The sequence below is a fragment of the Rhinolophus ferrumequinum genome, chromosome 3 (genome assembly GCF_004115265.2).
Source record: "Rhinolophus ferrumequinum isolate MPI-CBG mRhiFer1 chromosome 3, mRhiFer1_v1.p, whole genome shotgun sequence".
Lineage (NCBI taxonomy): Eukaryota > Metazoa > Chordata > Mammalia > Chiroptera > Rhinolophidae > Rhinolophus > Rhinolophus ferrumequinum.
Genome location: NC_046286.1, coordinates 31,301,371 through 31,324,484, shown reverse-complemented (window position 1 = coordinate 31,324,484; position 23,114 = coordinate 31,301,371). Strand labels below are relative to the sequence as shown.

The 23,114-nt window shown below is 34.8% G+C and overlaps 1 protein-coding gene across 5 annotated transcripts in view; it reads right to left on the bottom strand.

The window, feature by feature from the left end:
* ADGRB3 (adhesion G protein-coupled receptor B3) overlaps positions 1-23,114 on the bottom strand; it is a 677,430-nt gene that overhangs the window by 250,973 nt on the left and 403,343 nt on the right. The gene's annotated exons all lie outside the window — the stretch shown is intronic.

The window sequence follows — 23,114 nt, the reverse complement described above, 5'->3', positions numbered from 1 at the left end:
GAGTGAGGGTAGGGGTAAGCGACAGAGATGAACGATGAGCTCGGGCTATAGAGTGAAACAGATTTCTCAGAAGTAAGAAGGAGGCAGAGGTTATGCACAGACCGCAGGAGAGCTGCTTCAGAACACTGCTAGGATAGGGCAGGGGGTTAGGGGAGTGGCTGCATAGTGTCTGGATCAAGAGCTGGGAAGAGTTTCCATGACCAGGACGGGAAAGGAAGTAGCAGACACTGCTGCTCATATATGGTAGCTAACGTGAAGTTGGCATCAGTAGACACTCCCAATTGTGCTCAGTAGTTCCCTGGGAGCTTCAAGAGACTGGGACAAGTAGGAGGGCAGGGTGGGAGAAAGAGTAGTATGATAACAGTAAATTGAATTTCCAGGGGACTCAGTAGGAGAAGGGTCCAGAATCAGATTAAATTTGATTTTGAAAAAAACAAAAAACACAACAAAAAACGAATGATGAGACACTGCTTGCAAACCAGAGTTGGTGGTACAAAAATTATATCCATTATATATCCATTCCTTTATTACTTACTATTGTTATTACTATTGGCTAACTTCCTACTTCACTTATTTGAGGATCAATTCTTCCGTCACTTGATATAAACCACAACATTAAAGGAGGTTCACTTTCCAAACGTTATCAGAACCATAAAAAACTCATATGTTGATTGTGATATTTGACAACACCCAATAAGAAGGTATTTTAAAAGAAAAATAGATAATAAAAATAGATAATTAAAATAAGATAATAAAATAAGCAGAATTTGCTTAAACTTTTTTGAGGTAGGCCCAACATAAGTTGCTTAAATATAGATTTTTCCTTGAAATTTCCAGAAAAGTGAATTACCAGAAAATAGGAAGATTAAAAACAAAACAAAACTGCAATACTGTATTGAATTATTAAGCAACTAGGGAAGTATTTCCTGAAACAAATATTAGCTTTCAGTATTATTCTTTGGTTCCTTCACACAAATGTAGTTAGTTAGAAGTTTCCACATGTTTTCCTTATTATATTATAGAAAAGAACAGAATATTCTTCATACAATAATTTTATGATGTTGATACATTTTTATCAAAAGGCTCTAATCTTATTATCAAGAAATCTAATAAAAACAAACAAAAATCCCAAACTAAAATTTAAAAACAAGCAGAATTTACGTTCTGTCCTAGGCCTTTAACAAATTAAAATTAAAGTTTCAGGGAATCTAGGATACATACAAAGTTTCAACTTCATAACATATTATTATTCAGTGCCTGACATATTCATGTATAATTTAAATATTAATGACAGTACCCATGAAAGCCTTGGAAGATAGATCTTAATTGCTAATTAGTTTGCCTACAAGTTTTCCCACTGTCACCACCTAATAATTCTTAAACACAAATGCTTCTGCCTTAATATATGCCACTGTATAATTATAAATATATTTTGCACAAACTCACTTGGATGGATAGATAGATGACAAAGAACTTTTCTGAGTACAGATCCAAGAGGAGCCATGAAATTACTCTTCTTCATTATTTTCACAATTCACTTCAGGATAGAACTAAGAATGGCAACTACAGGAAAGAGTGTTTAAAATCTTTAAGCCATTTTAAAAGGTGATAAAAATTTTTAAAAATTGGATAAAAGCCATGGATTTGTCGTGATTAATAACTATCCAAAGGTTCACTGACAAATGAGACTTTTTCTTTTTCACCTTAACCAATATATTAAGAAAATATGATTATGCAGACAGAAGTACATTTTCCTCGATTGACAACTGGCACACTCTATTTATGTTTCTAATTAAATCTATAAAATAACTTGTTTAATATAGGCGTCCAAGCAGAGCTATATAAAATGTCTTTTTTGATACCTACTTTGTGCAACAAAAATTAGCTTCTCTTGATATATTGGCATAGTCTAAATTTCATTTCAGCAAATGCTGTAACAATTCCATAGTTATGACTCATTTCTTTCAACTGAATGAAAGAGAATTTCAGTATACTAGAAACATTTGGACTCTCTAAAGTTCAATATAGCTGAATTTCATATGTATGTGCCCCAACATGGGTTGTGCCGATTTCCTAACAGAGGTCACCAGCTTTTTTATATGTTAGTTTTTCTGAGGACAACATCTGAGCACTTTGAAATTTTCATTTTGAGAATACCATGGAAATGAGTTCATTCAGGGTATATTTTTCCTGTGGAACTGTTGTCATGAGAACAAATATACAATATAACACAATGCCTTTTTTAAAAAACGAAAAATACAATAGGAAAAGAGCCATACAAGAATGAAATGAATTGCACTTTGGATTGTATGGCTGTCTATTCTTATGGAGAAATTTGAATAAATCTAAACAAAAGAATGAGCTCACTATGCAGAAAACCTGCATAGTAGTGATAATTTATTTATAAGTCCACACATAAAGCATATCAAAAACAAGGTACGCTTCTTTTGAAAGAAGTCAGTTATATCTAGACTCTCATTATAAGTCCAATCTGTTCCATAAATTAGATGTGGCATCAGGTGGACATTTTTCTAACAAGTTATCAGTACAAAATTACTGAGGCTCTATTTTCCATTCCCAATCTACTGTTGTAGGCCCACTGTTCACTGATTCATACCTTAACATCACCTTGTACTCATGGTTACATGAATGCCTGGGCTGCTAGTTATCCCAGAGTAGGTGGCCTCAAACACAGTGCCAGAGACCTCTGATCGCTAATGTCATGTATTTAGAAGGCTGCTTCTTAAAAGCTAAAATCCACTACAGACACAGGTTGGTGTTTATTGAAAGAAGTTTCCAAACTATATTCAAAACATTAAACATGTACAAAAATACACATACTTGAACTATCCAAGCACTTAACAGGAATTATATTTCTGGAAGTATTATACAAAATTTAAAGGTAACTTTTATTCTAAAGGTACATTTAAATTTTGTATAATTCTAAATTTAAAGGTACTGATTCTAAAGTACTTTTATTCAAAATTTAAAAGTACTTATTCTAAAGTACTCACCATACTGACTTATTTAATCCTATTTATAAGAATTTCAAGAAAGTATTTCTCTGCTGCTTAGGATTACTTTATGTAGTTCACTATAGCAAATTAAAATGATTGTAATGAGAATACTTCAAAATGACTGACTACGCAAATTTTGTATTTAAATATTTTTAAGATGCAGATTCTTAACATATTATATTAGGAGGTAATACAGTATTCATGCTGGAGTAGACTGTCTGAATTCAAATCCCAACCTAGCCTCACTAGCTGAGTGATATTGGACAAGTTTTTAAATTCTCCGAGCTTCAGTTTTTATTGTGTAAAATGGGCATGACACTATTTTATAGGGCTTTATGAGATTAAATATTTTTATATATTTAAAGACACATTTAGAACAATACCAGGCACATAGGAAGTACCATATGTTTCTTGCACAATATGGTAAATCAAAGTTAAAATCTATTTCTTTCGTAGTCTACTTTTATAAAAAAGACATGAATGGCAAATGAAAGCCACAATCGTTTCCTGCCAATTCAGCTTAGACCCCTGTATATTCCTCTTTTGCTCACTGTTCTGATGTGACATACAAGATACTGACTGCATCTGGTATTTGCACTTACAGCCCCAATGATCTTCAGTTCTCACAAAAACCTTCGAAGTCAAAACAAAGAGATAAAATCGTTTTAAGAAAATGTTTAGGCAAAATTTCATTTTACTGTATTACAGCCCTTTAAAGAGCAATAACCCATAGACGCTATATGCACCCTCCAGCACCCCAGGGAACCAAATTATTCGTTTAAACAGATTTTCACTAGGCAAGCATTTTAGATTACTTGAGAAGAGTTGTTAGACATCACAGAAACCACAAAAAAGTGGTCAAGCTGCCCTTAATCTGTAGGAAATAATCTCATTCTGAAATTTAGGAAATGCTCTTTCTCCTGTTTCCAGGACCATAATAGCACATCAGTGGTCTCCATGTGTGGGAATGTTTGTCCAGGCTTAATAAGCCTATTTTTGCCTTCCTACGTCTTTTCCTTCCTTCCTTTTTTCTTCCCTTCCTCCTTTCCTCCCTGCTTTCCTTCTTCCCATTAAATCTATACTTTTTCACGAAAGAAATTAAAGTTAAAGACCTTTAAAGGCCAAGCATTTAACGGGAATTTTTTTTCTGGAATTATTATACAAAATTTAAGGGTAACTTTTCAAAACTCTCAGGCAATTGGAATGGTATCAGGGCCTTAGCTTACTTGAAATTAGAAGCCAATGTGTGATTGAGGATAGGTCTGCTTATGTTTCATTGGCTCATATAGCCCCAAAGCATCTAGTATGGGAGAAAGTCAACTGTTTTACTTGAGTAAAAGCTTCCCAGTTACTAATTTTAAAAAGGGAGAATTTAGATTCTCTCTCTCTTGATCTCTCTCTCTCTCTCAATAAAAGCAACTTTTCTTAGGGATCTAAGTCACATAAAGAAATATTTGTCTAGAGAAGCATGCATTTTTCATCTTTTATACTAGATGCTGCAATTCACAGCTGTGAATATCTTTGTCTCTCTGGTTATCACTCTGAGTAAAAAGAACCTAATATACACTGTACTAAATTGGATGTACTGCTCAATTGTACAACAGAATAAACAGAAGCATAAAATACACAGCGTTTGTTTGAGGTTATTCGTGTCTCAACACATAAATAACTTTCTGGGATTCATTTTGTAGACACTATTTTCTCAGTGAACATTTTATGGATTAGAACAAATGTTTTTTGGTTTTTATTTATTTATTTATTTTTTAGGTAGTCCGCATCTAGTTACAGCCCTGAAGGTGAATAATGAATAATATGTGTGTTTCACAGGATATGAAGGACAAAAGCAAACAAAACCAAAAAGTAAGGAAGATTAAAAGAAAAAGTTAGCATATGAGATACATTTAAAAATTATAGATGTACACAGAGTGATTTACAGAGAATTCTGCTCCCCAGTGGAAGGAAACACATTCACACATATTCCTCTGCAAATTGCTATCTCTAATAAAAGTTAAAATATCATCTAGAGGGAGACCAATAGGAGTTGTTTTTTGATAGGAAATTTGATTACTTAATTTGTTCAGGTGTAAATGGCTGATGTGTCTACATCTAATAATAGGGTTTTCAAAATTGACTTTAACAGTATTTTCTACATTTGAAATTATTCCAATTTTTTCTTAATGGATTTTATGCAAGAGCCACAAATATTCACATAAAGAAACAAAGGACTGAAAAATACTGCATATTCAGTATGTAAACCTCTATGGGTGATGTTATTAAGCTTGATTTAATTAGTTCAACTTACATGATACAAGGAATGGTTAAGCAGAATCAGCCCTTGGACTGTCTCACACTGGCCTATGGCATTTCATTGAACTGCTGATGAAGACCACATTTTAATTAATTTTCACGTAGTGACTTTTGGTCATGAGGTATTTTATAATTTTTCAACTTAATTTTTAAAAGTTACCATTTTATGTGAAAAGTGTCCTTTCTTTGATGTCTTTATGGTGATAATATACAGGTTTATTTGGATTTTTTTCTAGTAAAATAAGAAGTTGGTCACAATTTGCTGGGAAGTCATAACATCCCAATAGTAAGCATGACAGCACATCTCATAGAGTGGCTTCATTCATTATCAAACAATTCTTTTGCTGTCTTCATAGAGTCCCAAGTCAACAATTCTTGAAGTAGGTAGTTTGTTTCAGTTATGACTCTGGTAGTCAATGTAGTATAGCTCTTATAAGCTGTATTCCTACTTTAATTAAAGTGTGTGTGTGTGTGTGTGTGTGTGTGCGTGTGTGTGTGTGTGTAGTGCACAAGGTAAAATAAAGTACTGGAATATAATTGATAAAGTTGAGGCAGTTTCTTCAAGTTCAAAACTGTTCATAGGGTATTTCAAGAAAATAACCAACTTATCTAAATGATCTAAATCCAACTGTGAAAATGAGGGCAATGGAATATCTGATTTTCATACTAAAATAATTATATTTTTACTTTTTCTTTTCGTATGGATTACTACAACTGTTTCATTTAAACTAACTCATAAATGTTTAAATTAATGATCTTTATGTGTTTCCTAGTGTGTTTTGAGGGAAGGCTACAATTTTTCAGTTTATGGTGAAAATACGTATTTGTGAAAAGAATTCTAGGAAACACTTCCAAAGGGCTTGGTATATCCAGTTTTTTTTTCAACATCTGCAGTAGCCTACAATATGTACAGTGTGTGTATGTGTGCGTGTGTGTGTAATCATTTCGTAATCATGCAATAGCTCTAGTATGTAGCTTTAAGAAAAGCATGTGGTGATATTAGTATTACAGATGGCTTTTGAACTTAGAGTTATTCTTGCTACTGCAGAGAAATGTAGCATCTATTAAGACAAATGGTCTCAAGCACATGTCTGATTGGTTAGGCAACTTGTATCTGGTTATATATCAGAAATGCTTCTCCTTTAACAATTACAGAGATAACCAAAAATTCAATGTGCTGTCAGCAGAAAATTGACTCATGATCTAGCCATTAGTAAAAAAAAAAATACTTTAAGTGAAATCATTTGGCTTAAAGCTGTTCACTTAGTAATACTGTCATTCATTTAAAATGTTCAAATTCATAGGTACATTTGTATTATTCTTATTAAGCTGCTCATTGCATATACCTTAATCTAAAACACAGATACTCGAATCTCATGATGTGGTAAGTGGCATCAACATGACTTACCTTTAAAAATTACTGAACGTTCCCAAAGGTAAAATGAAACATAATATAATATTTAACTCTCATTACCAGTTGTAGCTTTAAAATGAAATCTCTTTCTTAGATTTCTCTTAAAGTTAGAGGACATCAGGGTCAGCTTCTCGTATTTACATGCAGCAAGAACTTAAATAGCCAACTCAAAGAAAGAATGTGATTTCACTTTCTTTCAAAGACTCGATGAACATTCCATTTGGATTCCTTCGAAACCTTGCAATTCACTTCACATTTCACTTGAAATGTGTAGCGTGGTTAAAACACAGGAGAACAAAACGTCCAGGTGCCTGAAAGTTACCTGAGATTATATGAGGCACTTCCAGAGGTCAGATAGGTACTGCTACCTTCCATGGTGAGGTTGAGATTTAATGTATTTGGACAGGGTGTCTCAGCGACTTTTAAAATTAGATAGTAACTATGAAAGCAGGGTCGTATGAGTAGAAGTGACCAGAGATAAGCTTTTATAAAGAAAAAGGTTAAGCACAAACTCTAAGCAAAATTATGTGATTTGGGTTTAGGAAAATATCAGATTTCAAGTGAAAAAGGTAAGAACTTAGGTACTTCTTAATACAAGGCAGTGGGGGAGCTAATGCTATTCAGAGATCTTTTCTTTTAATTTATAAGCGTTTTAGTAGCATCAAATATTTAATATAATTGCTGATTCTTCTCTTACTCTCAGGGAAAATCTGGATGTGCATAAGAGATACATATAACAGACGACAGATACATTTAATAGTGATGAGCCAGGAAAGGGAAGAAATCTCTTTCTTGAACAGAATACAGTTGTGTTCACTTAAAGCACGAGTGTCCAAACTTTTTTCAACGTTTTTTACCAAGGGCCATATGCAGTAAAATACATAAATAGGCAGGCCACTCACTCGAGGTGATGTACGTATTGCCTCACCTGATTTATTTAAGTAAACTAAATATATTTTTGGAATTTGCTGCGGGCCAATTAAAAATAGATTGCGGGCCACAGTTGGCCCGCGGGCCGCAGTTTGGACACCCCTGACTTAAAGCAAGCTTGCGTAACTTTGGGACTTCGGTTGGTTTTATACCCTGATGGTAAGCATTATCATACAAAAGTGTTAAATTAAAATTTAAACGTTTGACTATAACAGTTTGTAGCGAAAAATTTGGAAAACTGAAATATTCATTTATTACCTAAAGGGACTTCCAAACTTTGTTATATTAGAAACACTCAAACTGGAACATTTATAAAGTTCAAGAATGAAATGGAAAACTCCACTAAAAATGCAATGTGAATCACAGAAAAATCTGAGACAGAACAATGTATACAAGTGCTAATTTTTAATTATCTTTTTAAAAGGTATTCTAAGTACCCTATTCTTTGTATTAGATTATTGCTCATTATTTGTACCTGCTCTGTGCCTATATAATATTACTAAAGAAATTGTGTAAATTAGTGTGATACAGGTCATTCAAAAGGAAAAAAAACAGTATTCAATATAACAGTACAGACAAGTGTGTGTGTGTGTGTGTGTGTGTGTGTGTGTGTGTGTGTGTGTGTTATAGCATCCTGTGATATTGAAGCAATAAATTTCAATAGGCAACTCTGCCTAGTTTTGTGAACTACTTTGTGATTACTTTGTGAGGTAAATAAATGTCTTTCATATGCCCAGAACTCATGAACCAAAATGTATAAAAAAATTCCCAAAGCACTGTACTTTCTTCCAGACAGATGAAGCTATTAAAACATCTAGGCAAACTGAAAAATCTTATTGCTAAATCCAATTTTCTTAGCCTGCCTGGACTTTAAAATTACTCACTAACCGGTCTTCCCTGCCTTACTAGCCTAATTATCATTACTTTCACTAACTAACTAGAGTGGTTGTATCTTTGCACAAATCTACGATCCCCTCCACAATGCATCAGCTGCTGTCCTCCGTGGCCCCCAGGGCCCATCCGCAAGTGCCTCCAGAGCACTCTATTTTCACAAAATCCAGTTCAGAACTCTTCTTTGATGAAAACCTCCCATCATCTTGCTATAATGCTGTTTTAAAACCATGAGAAATTACAAATCGAATTCGGTAAACCTACTGCTCTTCTACTTATTCTTGCATTTAATCCAGATTCTTCTTGAATGTTGGAACAGCCCACAGACACAGTAAGTGCCCTATCTGAAAAGCAGTCTGCAAAAATCATTAAGTCCTTTCAAAGACACTGGCTTTATTAATTCTGACTTGGGCTAATTAGAACAAAGGAATATACACCCAAGAGGGATTCCGTTATGAAGTATTTCTGTACTTAACAGAGTCCGAAAGCATAAAGGCCACATCAATGCCTTCCAGAGATCCATGGCTCTGGATCTTTTCATGTAGTGTAAGTCAGGCTTAGCTTGTGATTTGCACTACACTTGTGATTAAGCCCTCTTAAAAGTTGCAGATACTTGTATCTTGAACTGCTCTAAATAAATTTTCGGTCTCGGGAGGGTCGATCTAAGCATTTGTAGTTTCCCTGCAATAGGGAAAATGTGGACCTTACGCCACATTATCTGACTAAAAAATTAGATTGTTTTTCATTTTATATAAGCTGTTCAATTTTAAAAAACATTAATCTTATGTTCTGTACAGATGGTCAAACATGAATATTTGAATGATATATGAAAAAGAAAATATATTCAATGGAATAATGAAAGCAAACATCCGATAATCACAATTATAACCACAGAATGATATATAGCATTCAAAATCAACTGAATAAACTCTTTCCTATTCTGGGTGCCAATTTAATTTGGATATATGTGTGTGTGCATATATATGCACACATACATACACAAATGTTAAATATCAATTAGCATGTGTGGGTTAGTCTACTGTTTGTGCTCAATCAGAAAGTAGTCTGGCCTCATAAACATCACAACCAACACTTTGGTTAGAAAACACAGAACCAGTAAGGGAATAGTTTTGAAAGGAAGAATTTTCATTTTTAATCATTACAACAATTATTAGGTCTAGCATGAGGATGTCATAAATTTTGCTGTCTAATTAAAAACCATCGATTACCTTTCCTTTCAAAAGAGCATAAGAGCCCACGTAGACAAGGTATTATATAGACCCTTTGCTTGGGCCCACCTGAGAGTCATCCTGGACTCCCTCCCTCCCTCTGTCCTAGGTCAAGTTAGTCACCACGTCCTGGTCTCAGGTTTTAGGTCATAGATAACTCTGATCTGTTCACATGTCTTCATCCCACTTCCACTGTCCAAACTTCTTACTGTATGGCCTGGATCCCCTAAGAGCCTCTGAAGAAGTCTCCTACCTGCAGCCTTAATCCCTCTGGTCCAGTTTCTTTCTCCATCACTGTCTAATTTTTAAAAAATATGTTTCTTTGTCTATTTCTCTGGTTTAAAGTATTTCCAGGGTTTTCCATAACTTTTAAGAAAAAGTCTGCAAGGCAAACACAGCTCTCCCCTCTCTGGCTCTGACGGCCTCTAGTTCTTGGGACTGACCACCCCCTGAACTCAGCTCTAAGCATTCTCAAAAAACTAGGTACTCTAACACAACCCTTGACACCTTTACACATGTTGCTTATTATGTTTTGAAAACTTTCTTCCTCTGTCCCCCAACATCTCACCAATGCACCCCATCTGTTTAAGACGCTAATACTTTCAGGAATCAATTCAGGCATCATCTCTTCTGAGAGACGGCCCCTTCATACCCTAGTCTGACAGGTTCTGCTCTATATGTAATCTTTTGCTCATCAACTGTACCCATAGGTTCACTTTTCACTTTTCACCACTAACTAAAACTGCTTGTGGGAGGGGTCTGTGCTTATTAATTTGTGTCCTCAGTGACTTGCACCGACTTGCACACCAAACATATTTGCGAGTTTGGGGTGGGGGTAGAAATAGATGCAAATATAAATAGAATGTAGACTCTGTCCCTAAGGAATCTACAATCTAGATGGTGAGAGAAGTAAACTCATGAAGTTCATTAGAAATGTTATTTCAAATAAACCATTCAAAATATATAAGATGTGGTGTCAGCTCTACTATCTCTCTCCAGAATAAATAAGAAGTGATATAAGTGAGCCAGACGTTTCTGACGCTCAGTAAGGCAATTAATTGATCATGAAGAAGCATGGAGAGAATGAGAGGGATGACTCCAGCCTATCAGGATGGCTACAAAATTTGAACAGGTTAAAAAGAGTATATTTATTTGTAAGGTGAATGACACTTGAGGGTCTTTGCTTGCAAAGGGGTAAAAGCCTGAGGGAAGGGCCAAGCTGAAGAAAAGCAAGGGGAGGATGTAATTGTTGGAGCAAAGTCCTGAGAGAAGCTATTGGAAGTGGAATCCAGGGCCCAGGAGATGGGGCCACCCGCACACTGCTTAAAGGGAAACAGGCTCTAGATGGGAACTTAAACAAACAGTTCCTTCGATGACTATTTTTCCAAGTTCTCAAGTAAAAGTTACCTTTTTCTACGTTTTTCTCATCTTGTCCCAAAATACTCTAAACTTTTAACATAATGATTTTTTTAATTCAGAATTAATAGAAGGTGCAAAGGTTATTTTCAAACATTCTTTTATGCCTAAAATTAAACTCTTATGTTAATTAAATTTCAGGAAAATGTCGTCTCCCCAATAGCAAAAATGTAGGAAATATGTTTATAGCACTGTAAAGCTAATTTCCCCTATGGTATTAGTTGTGACCCGGGCAAACATTAGCTACTAAATTATCATTTCCAGACAACTAGGGTACTATTTTCTTTGCTGAACAAACAAGTTACTAATTAACCTCCCATGGCTACTTAGCTCAGTTATAGCCCCTTGCTAATGAAGAGCATGGTCTTAATTCTCAAGTGGTCAAGTAGGCTTTATTTGACTTTGTGGCCACATCTCTAACATTTCCCCTATGGATTCCAAGTTCCATATGTTGCTCACTATTTGAATCCCTAGTCGTTAACCTATTGTAGGTACCGGACAAATTGTTCTTGAATAAATGAATGCATAAATGTATTAAATTAATAACTGAACAATACAGAGAGAGTGAAGGAGTGAATGAATTAATTAATGAATGGATGGACGTTATGCTCCATCTACCATGCTTGCTATTTATTTGATCAGTTTGAGGAAATTCATCACAAGTCCTGGAAGACAAGGCCACAGTGCACTTCCAGCCAAGGGATGGTCTGTCCAGTGACATCACTCATCACTGAGGTATGTGTATTACATCATGTTACCATCAAATTTCACAGTGCTCAGGATTCCTAACAAGCTCAACAACAGGTGAGGGCCCAGAGGTACCAAGGAAATTTATACCTTCGTAGTCCATGAACTTACTTGGAGAAGAGGACCAACACGTTTATGTAAAATTAACTTTATACATGCAATTTGGCTATTCAATTTTGCACCTAGGTAACGGAAGTTTAGAGAATGGAAAGCAGTGAGGGCTAAATTGAATAGCAATTCTCAAATTTAGTGTTTACTAGATTTACTTGGGAATTTTAATCTGCTAAAGCAGCACACAGTAGTTACATAGCCCCCATAGCTTGCGATTCAGTAGATGTGATTTGGGGTAAAGATGTGCATTTTCAACAAGTATACTCATATATCACTGGTTCTCAACTAGGGATGATTTTTGTCCCTCTCTATCCTCAGGGACATTTGGCAATACCAGGAGATACTGTTGGTTGTCACAACTAAGGAGTGAAGGGCCACTGGATCTAGTGTGTAGAGGCCAAGAAAGCTGCTCAACATCCTATAATGTCAAGGTTGAGAGACACTGCTACTTGGGAGAGAGAGGGAGAGAGAGTGCTCTAGGGCAGGAAAACTATCTCAGCCTGGACCATGCCCATGACACAGTCATGAGAAGGTGAAGCGCATCCTAGAAAAATTTAGATTAAATGAGTAGGATAGATTGTAGAATGGTTCTTCACTTAACTGGAAATTCCTTTACCAGGATCACTTCATACCCTAATAATGCTGCATACATGAGGTGTTATTGAATCACTAATTTACTTAACCCTAAAATGGAGACTTAGATGAGTTCCTAATAGTCCCAGGTATACTGCAAGGGATAGACTGGCTCAGAAAAAAAATGATGCGTATGTAAATTCACTCATTCATTTATTCATTCAACATATTCCTTTTAACAAATAATTATCGAGTATCTAAATGGTGTATATCAGAAAAAATAGAAAATAGTATACTTTTTTTATGAAGTTAAGGATTATACCTATATTCAGGGTAGGTCTCAATAAATAGCTCGTGTTAATATTTTTGACAAGTTTAATTATAGTTGGAACTGATTTCTGTCCTGCTGATATCTTATAATACTATTCTCTAAAAAAGACAATTGTCTGCTTTCAATAATAGTAAAAATCCGTAAATGGCTTTACTGAGCATCTTAAATATGAGAAGGCAATGTGATACTTCAACTTTAGAGCGTCAAAGAATTTCTACTAACTCTTTATCTCCTTACAATGAAATTATCATTCCTTAGCATTTCAAGACAACTGCAAGCCTCCTTTTCTAAACCTGTAATATCAACACATATTTTTTTTTTTTGCCAACTGTGGTTGATCTACCATTTAGTAGAACAAATTAAGAACTTATCACTAATTATGAAAATAATTTCCTTCTTTTATTGAAATCTTTGCAGCCACTGCAGCTTAGCACATTATTATTCCGGGTGGCGTAGGTGTTGTTGAAAGGCAGCGTGAAAATCAGAGCCTGAATTATGAATTCCTCCCATGAACACTGAATCACTCACTGTATTTTCTATGGCAAAAAGAACACTTATTTCTCTCTTGAAAGAAAAAGAACAAGAACAAGAGCATTTTAACTTTCAGGAACATATAAGTTGCTATACAATACAAGCATATATTGAGCTATTAATAGACAACCTATGAACTCTGAAATGCTATTCTATTCTTTATATATATTCATAAAACTTACCATTTTTGTGTAGCACATGTGTCTATATAGGCAAGGAATTAACCTATTTGAATTTATTATAAAATTGAACACTTCATTCAATTTTAATTCAGTAAATATTTATGAAACACCTACTCTGCTCCATGAACTGTGCTAGGTACCAGCTAAACAGAAATGAAGTCATAGGGCAAGAGGAGTCAAGAAAAAAAGGGCTAAGGGGAGCCTTCCTTGAAAAAGCCAATGACATTCAACAAATCTTAAGTTTTGAATGTGTAAAACTGTAGAAAATACATGTTCTGATCCTTAGCTTTTGAAGGGGATCTTACATTTCAATAACTTACGATCTGTGTTCAAATCAGGCTGAAAAGATCTATAAACAGGATCTACATTGAGATGAGGCATAAATATATTTTAATTAAATATCTTTTAATTAATTATTCAAAGGATTGTTGTTCATCTGTGACATAGACTCATGGAGAATGTGAGGTAGGTCTATCCAAGGAAAGGTGTTATATTACTTTTAGCTGGAGCACAGGCTAGTTATCCATAATTTATTTTCCGATTCTCTCTATTAATATCTTTTGCATAATTTATTTTGATTTTCCAACATCAGGTGAGTATGTAACAGTTTGGATAACTAGATATTCTATTTTCCACACGTCCTAACTTAGGAGAGGTAGATGGTAATGAAATGAGAACAGTGATGTTAAACTCGTTGCCTTCTAAATCTCAGCTAGCTTGTCCTGGGACATGATGTTGACAAAAACTAAAGAAAATAAATGAGATTCCCTTTATAGGTAACAGGTATGGAGGTGGTCTCAGTCTCTTCTCTGACTGCAATTTTAGTCTAGGCTCAAGTTATAAGCTGTACAGGGTCTATATATGTGTATGATTCCCAAAACGAAGAGTGGTTGTAGACTTTGGTAAGTAGTATTGATACTTTGTTGGACTGAATTCTGAGATGACATGGCACATTATTACAATTACAATTCTAGTAAAATACTTAGGCTGTATGCAAAGTATTCCTTGCAGACCAGAGGACATTTTTGAGAGCAGATCTTGTTGAGTTACTAAAACTTCAGAATCTGCATAGTTGAATGTATATTTCAAGCACGCAGGCATCCACACATAGCAATTCTGGGGAGCAGCCACAACACTGCTTGAAGTGGTTTAAAATACACTCTAGTGGAAGACTGTCTTCAGTGCTACTCCTATTCCCTGTGCCCCGGCTCTAAACAACCAACCACCCAACAAAACAAACACACAAACAAACAAAAAACCTGGTATCAGTTTTCATGTCTTTGGTTATATTCTCAAATACAGATTCATAAAACCTAGCAAACTAAACCATACACTTTTAAACATCATAAATATATCTATTAGTGAGATGGAAAAATACCATCCACTTAGAATTAGCCTACTAAGTATACCATTTTAGAACAGTGCTGGCTTACGATGCTCGTGAAAACTCAAGCAATAAAACTCACCCAGTTCTTGTCAAAATACAGTTCTACAAACAGCATTAAAAAGCAGTCGCCTAATGACACCAGTACATGAAAGCTTGTAGAAAGCAAAGGGAACAGACAGATAATCTTTTGTATGTTATTCATTGGCAATATAACATTGTAGTTTTAAGTTGAAGATATTAATTTTTTTCAATGTAGATTCCAAATTACAGGCATACCTCATTTTATTGCACTTCATTGCACCTCATTTTATTGCACTATATTGCACTTCCCAAGTGTTGTGTTTTCTACAAATTGAAAGTTCGTGGCAACCCTGCATTCAGCAAACCTATTGGGCACATTTTTCCAATAGCATTTTTTCACTTCATGTCTCTGTGTCACATTATGGTAACTCGTATAATATTTCAAACTTTTTCATTATTACTTGCTATGGTGATCTGTAATCAGTGATCTCTGTTGTTGCTACTACAATTGTTTTGGGGCATCATTAATCACACCTATATGATACGGTGAACTTTATCGATAAATGCTTTGTATGTTCTGACTACTCTACTCACTGGCTTTTCCTTTATCTCTCTTCCTCTCCTTGGGAGTCCCTATTCCCTGAGAAACACAGCATTGAAATTAGGCCAATTAATAATGACTTCCAAGTGTTCAAGTGAAAGGAAGAGTCTCACATATCTCATTTAAAAGCTAGAAATGGTTAAGTTGAATGAAGAAGGCATGTCAAAAGCTGAGATAGGCCAAAAGCTTGGCTTTTTGCACCAAACAGCCAAATTGTGAATGTGAAGGAAAAGGTCTTAAACAGAATTAAAAGTGCTTCTTCAGTGAACACATGCAAGTGATAAGAAAGCAAAACAGCTTTATTGCTGATATGGAGAAAGGTTTAGTGGTCTGGATAGAAGATCTAACCAGCCACAACATTCCCTTAAGCAAAACCTAATCCAGAGCAAGGCCCTAACTGTCTTCAATTCTGTAAAGGCTGAGAGAGGTGAGGAAGCTGCAGAAGAAAAGTTTGAAGCTTGCAGAAGTTCTGTAGAAAATACATTTTCTTATCCTCAGTTTTTTAAAGGGAACTTACATTTCAATAACTTATGATCTGTGTTCAAATCAGGCTGAAAAGATCTATAAACACAGGACCTACATTGAGGTTTAAGGAAAGAAGCCATTTCTATAACATAAAAGTGCAAGGTGAAACAGCCCGTGCTGACGTAGAAGCTGCAGCAAGTTCTCCAGATGATCAAGCTAGAATAATGAATGAAGGTGGTTATGCTGAACAACAGAATTTCAGTGTAGACAAAACAGTCTTATACTGGAAGAAGATGAGATCTAGGACTTTCATAGATAGAGAGGAGAAGTCAATGCCTGGCTTCAGAGCTTCAAAGGACAGGCTCACCCTTGTTAAGGGGCTAATGCAGTTGGTGACTTCAAGTGGAAGCCAATGTCCATTTACCAATCTGAAAAATTGAGGTCTCTTTAGAATTATGCTAAATCCACTCTGTCTGTGCTCTACAAATGGAACAGTAGAGCCTGGATCACAGCACATCTGTTTACAACATGGTTTACAAAATATTTTAAGTCCACTGTTGAGATCTACTGCTCAGAATACACACACACACACACACACACACACACACACACACACACACACACATATATTTTCCTTCAAAATATCAGTGCTCATTGACAATGTACCTGGTCACCCCAGAGCTCTGATGGAGATGTACAATGAGACTAATGTTTTCATGCCTGCTAACACAACGTCCATTCTGCAGCTCATGGATTAAGAAGTAATTTCGACTTTCAAGTCTTATTATTTAAGAAATATATTTTATAAGGCTATAGCTGCCACGGATAATGATTCCTCTTATGTATCTATGGAGAATAAATTATAAACCTGGAAAGGATTCATCATTCTAGATGCCATTAAGAACATTTGCGATTCAATGGAAGAAGTCAAAATATCAACATTAACAAGAATTTAGAAGAAGTTGATTCCAACCCTTATATATGACTTTGAGGGGTTCAAGTCTTCAGTGGAGGAAATACCCTGTTTGCCCGAAAATAAGACCTAGCTGGACCATCAGCTCTAATGCGTCTTTTGGAACAAAAATTGATTATTATATTATATAAGACCCAGTCTTATTTTACTATGAGACCAGGTATAATAATATAATATAATATAATACAATATAATATAATGCAACGCAATGCAACACAACATAACGTAACGAAACACAACACAACACAACATAACATAACATTATAATATAATATAATATAATACTGGGTCTTATATTAATTTTTGCTTCAAACGACACATTAGAGCTGATGGTCTGGCTAGGTCTTATTTTCGGGGAAACACAGTGACTGCAGATGTGGTGGGAACAGCAAGAGAACTAGAATTATAAGTGGAGCCTGAAGATGTGATTGAATTGCTGCAATCTCATAATCAAACTTTAATGGACTTATTAGAGAGAACACTTCACAGACTGTGTAGGTGCCTGACCACTGCATTATACAGCTATACACCTGAAGCTAAAGTTGAATAATATTAAATGTCAATTATAATTATAATTATAATATGATTCAACTTTAGCTTCAGGTGTATAGCTGTACAATGCAGTGGTCAGGCACCTACACTGGTGAATAAATATATATATTCACGAGATGTGGAATACAGCAGGATAGGGAATATAGTCAATGGAATTGTAACAGCTATACTCGATGTCAGAGGGGCAGTAGGTTAGGGGGGTTATCACTTTGTGAGGGGCGTAAATGTCTAACTATTACATTGTTTTGTACACCTGAAACTAAAAAAAAAATAAATGAATAAAAACTTTAATGGATGAGGAGTTGCTTCTCATGAAGGAAAAAAGAAAGTGGTTTCTTGAGAAGGAAGCTACAAATGCTTGAGATGCTGTGAAGATTGTTGCGATGACAACAAAGGACGTAGAACAGTACGTAAACTTAGTTGATAAAGCAGAAGCACGGTTTGAGAAGGTTTGCGCCAATTATGAAAGAAGTTCTGTGGGTAAAATGCTTTCAAACTGCATCACATGCTACAGAGAAATCATTTGTGAAAGGAAACATCAACTGATAAAGCAAACTTCATTGCTATCTGATCTTACGAAATTGCCACAGCCACCCCAACCTTCAGCAACCACCACCCTGACCCGTGAGCAGCCATCGAAATCGAGGCAAGATCCTTACCAGCAAAAAGATTATGACTTGATAAAAGCTCAGAAGATTAACAGTTTCTAGCAACAAAGTATTTTTTCATTAAGATATATACATTGTTTTCTTAGACATAATGCTATCACACACTTACTAGACTATACTATAACTTTTATATGCACTATAAACATAACTTTTATATGCACTACGGAACCAAAAAACGTGTGTGACTAGCTTTATTGTGATATTCAATATATTGTAGTCGTCTGGAACTGAACCTGCAATATCTCTGAGGTATGACTGTAATTTTATTTTTTAAAGATTTTTATTAAAATATAACTAACATATAGTAGTATATTAGTTTCAGGTGGAATACACCTAGTTATTCAAAATTTATATACCTAAAGAAGTGATGACCATAATAAGTCCGGCAACCATCTGACACCCTACCACGCTATCACAATATTATTGACTATATTCCCTATGCTGTATATTACATCCCCATGACTTATTTGTCTTATATCTGGAAATTTGGACCTCTGATTCCCCTTCACCCTTTCCCTCCCTTTTTAAATTTGTCAATTATAGCTGATATTTAATATTATTTTATATTAATTTAAAGTGTACAGCATAGTGATTAGATATTAATATAATTTAAGATGTTATCTCCCTGACTAGTCTAGTACTCACCTGGCACTATACATAGTCTAGTACTCATATGGCACATATACCATATTACTGACTATATTCCCTATGCTTTATTTTATAGTGACTTGTTTTTAATCTTTGCAAGATATCATGTGCAATAAGAACTCAATTTGACTGCACGTATAATTTGTAAGATATTGTGCTTAAAGTTGTTATTTGATTTACACCTCAAATATAATTACTTTTGTCCATTATATCAAACATCATTGTTTGATAAAAAGTAGGTTCAAGTTTTAACCAATATCATTACTACTACGTACATTGTTTTCCTATTGCTTTTCCTCGCAACCTCCAAAGTTAAATCTATAACCTATGTATTTATTACCAAACTTTAAAACAATTTTTTTACATTGATTTCACATCTGTTAATGTCCACTCAAATCTATATTTTAAATACTTTCGAAAATAATATTAAGGATTTTGAGAGATATTTAAAAATACCTAAAAATGCCTAAAAATGCCTAAATAATGGTATCTAAGGAGAGATGACATTAGCTACCTGTAATTACTAAATGTCATTAACCCCAAAGCTGTAAAATAATTATTAACTATGGTGCAAATGGGCAGTTTTTAGGCTTAACATAACAAAAGGAAATAGAAAATTAACTATTAAGAAAAATGTCCAATCTGCTGTTTAGAGGATATAGTTGGGGAAATTTTTAGCCCGAGTCATTGAAATAACTGAAAAATACAGTTCTAAATTATTTAAAGTGAACACTCAGCAACTTAAACCTGGATCTTTTCAGAAATAGAACCACAGACATGAGCAAGTTAAGAGGTTCACTAGGGGGCTATCCTTAACAGCTCACTCTAGGTTGCTCTTATTAATACTATATCCATTAATATTTTAACAACGTAATTAAAAAAAAATCCTGTCAAAAAGGTCTGTTGGAAACATCCCAGGGCCTCCAAGAACAGTATAAATTGGTGAGAAATGTTGGATGAATTCCCAGTTTTGCTATTATTGATTTTTAAAACATTTAGTTGAAGTAAATACTTTGAAAACTGAATTCAATGACTTTGTGAGGATGAGAGGGAGCATGAGGGAAGATGGAGTAAGGTGCAGAGCACATGTAAACACCAATGAGAGACTTCTATGGCCAGCATTTCCTCGCCTTACTTTATCCAGGTTTTTTTTTTTTTTTCCTTTCTCAAGGTATCTGATACCTTAAAAAATTGCTTTTCCAGATACATGGGGCTAATTGTTCAGGTAAGAAAATATGAATAGCTATCTTTCCATGTTAGACTCTCCAACCAATGAACCAATCAACCAATGAATCAACTCACCCACCACCAAACTTTTATTGAGCACCTGCCAATGTTTTAGCCACTGGGATGAGCCCCGGTAAAGCACTTTTTCTGCTGACCTCTTGACCAAGTACTTCATGCAAATGGCACTATTAGGCTCATTTTGAATTTTAAGAAATCTGCCATTTAGAGTTATTAGATATGTTGTAGTAATATTTATTAGCATAATTTTTTCTATGTTACTGACTAAAAAGTTGAAGCTAATTTTCAATTTCATATACTCAAATAGACAGCCTCACTGACAAATTTGGAGCCCCTACTTCCTACAGTATTTTCAATGAACTATGAGGAATACTGTAGAATATTATTTCTTTCAAAAATTGTGGTCTTTCAACGAGCTGCCACTGAGCTTCGGGAGGGGCGGCCAGATGGCTCAGTTGGTTAGAGCGCGGGCTCTCAACAACAAGGTTGCTAGTTCAATCCCCACGTGGGATGGTGGGCTGTGCCCCCTGCAACTAAGATTGAAAACGGTGACTGGACTTGGAGCTGAGCTGCGCCCTCCACAACTAGATTGAAGGACAATGACTTGGAGCTGATGAGCCCTGGAGAAGCACAGTTCCCCAATATTCCCGAATAAAATCTTAAAAACAAACAAACAAAAAAAAAAACACAAACAGAAAACCTCTGGGGTATGTGTGGATGAGTCCTGCCCCCATGTTGTGCTATGTCCCTACCCCTCAGGGGGGAAAAAAATGTGGTCTTACTATTCATGTGTATGTAAATTTTTTATAGAAAATTTTAAATCTAGATGTTATTGGTAATATTTTGGATTTAGAAATACGTATTAATAAGGCCAACAAGTTTTCAAGTTTGAATTTTAATAGCATGTAAAAAATGAATTTTAAAGAAAAAACTCTACCTCTTTATTTTTGTTTTTTATTTTTTTTACTTAAAAGACTTTTCATTTTATATAATATGGATATCTTTTGGCCAGAACTTTTAGATGTTTCAATTTTACACAATTTAGTTGGAAAGTTGGGGCCAAAGGGACAGACTATGGGGCCAAAAGGACAGACATTTAAACTGTAGACACACTATAAAGATGGAGGGCCAAACACTTAGGGAAAACTAACTGGAATGAACACAGGACTCTACCACCAAATGTCACAATTAGTTAGGTGGCTTAGAAAAGCACTTGGTCAAATATGAGTAACCAGAAATGTATCCTGAAGTATTAACTAGTATATTTTGGGCACTTGTCAAATAAATATTAATTGTGTAATATATGGTGGCATCTTGGAATAACTAAATCAAATGAATAGAAAGAAATCAATTAAATTAAATGTCATTCGTTATTCTCCTATCTTGATAACACCTCCCTATGAAAATTTTACCCCTTTAACACACTATATTTATCTAATATACTTATGTTCTTATCACCTTCCTTTCTCGAATCATGTATCCAAGCTCCATAAAGTAGGTATTTTTGTCTGTTCTCTAGTGCCAGGCACATTGAATAGCCCAACAAATAATAGGATCTCCAGAAATATGTGTCACATGAATTGATAAGTTTAATGAGCACTATTTGGTATATTTACAAATATGAATATGACACAGTTCCAGTCCCTAAAGTACTTAAAATTCTAGAAAGGAATATCAAATTGCTATAATATAAGGCAGAAAAATATACGAGTTAACAATGATCTAGACATAAAGTATTTTATGTCAGTGATTCCCAACAGATATGCTAAAGGATATGGTGAGTTATTCAATAATTACAGGTGGAAGAATATAAAGAAAAGTGTCCCGAATGAAAAACAGAACAAAGCTTCAGAAAAATAACTAAACAAAATGGAGACAAATAATCTACCAAATGCAGAGTTCAAAACATTGGTTATAAGGATGCTCTATGATTTCAGGGAGAACTTCAACAAAGAGATAGAAAACAGAAAGAAGGAGATAGAAAACATAAAAAAGAACCAGTCAGAAATAAATAATACAATAAGTGAAACGAAGAATACATTAGAGAAAATCAACAGTAGATCAAATGAAGTAGAGTCCTGAATCAGTGATTTAGAAGATAAGATAGCAAAAACATTGAAACAGAACAAAAGAAAAAAAAGAATTAAAAAAGTGGGGATTCTAGAATAATATCAAACATAGCAAAATTTGCATCATAGTGGTACCAGAAAGAAAAGAAAGATAGCAAGAAGTTGAAAACCTATTTGAAGAAATAATGACTGAAAACTTCCCTAACCTGGTGAAGGAAAGAGACATACAAGCCCAGGAAGCACAGAGATTCCCACACAAAATGAACCCAAAGAGCCCCACACCAAGACACATCATAATTAAAATACTAAAGATTAAAGACAAAGAAAGAAACTTAAAAGCAGCAAGAGAAAAGCAGTTAGTGACCTACAAGGGAGTCCCTATAAGACTGTCAGCTGATTTCTCAACAGAAATTTTGTGAGCAAGAAAGGAGTGGCAGGAAATATTCCAAGTTATGAAAAGCAAGTACCTACAACCAAGATGACTCCACCTAGCAAAGCTATCATTTAGAATCAATGGACAGATAAAGAGCTCCCAAGACAAGTGAAAGCTAAAGGAGTTCATCACCACTAAATCAGTATTACAAGGAATCTTGAAGAACTTCTTTAAGACAAAAAGAAAAAAAAAGAAAAAAGAAAGAATCAAAAATATGAATAATAAAATGGCAGCAACTACATATCTATCAACAATGTTTAAATATAAATGGATTAAATGCTCCAATCAAAAGATAGGGTGGCTGAATGGATAAGGAAACGAGACCCTTACATATGATGCCTGCAAGAGACTAACTTCAGATCGAAAGAGAAAC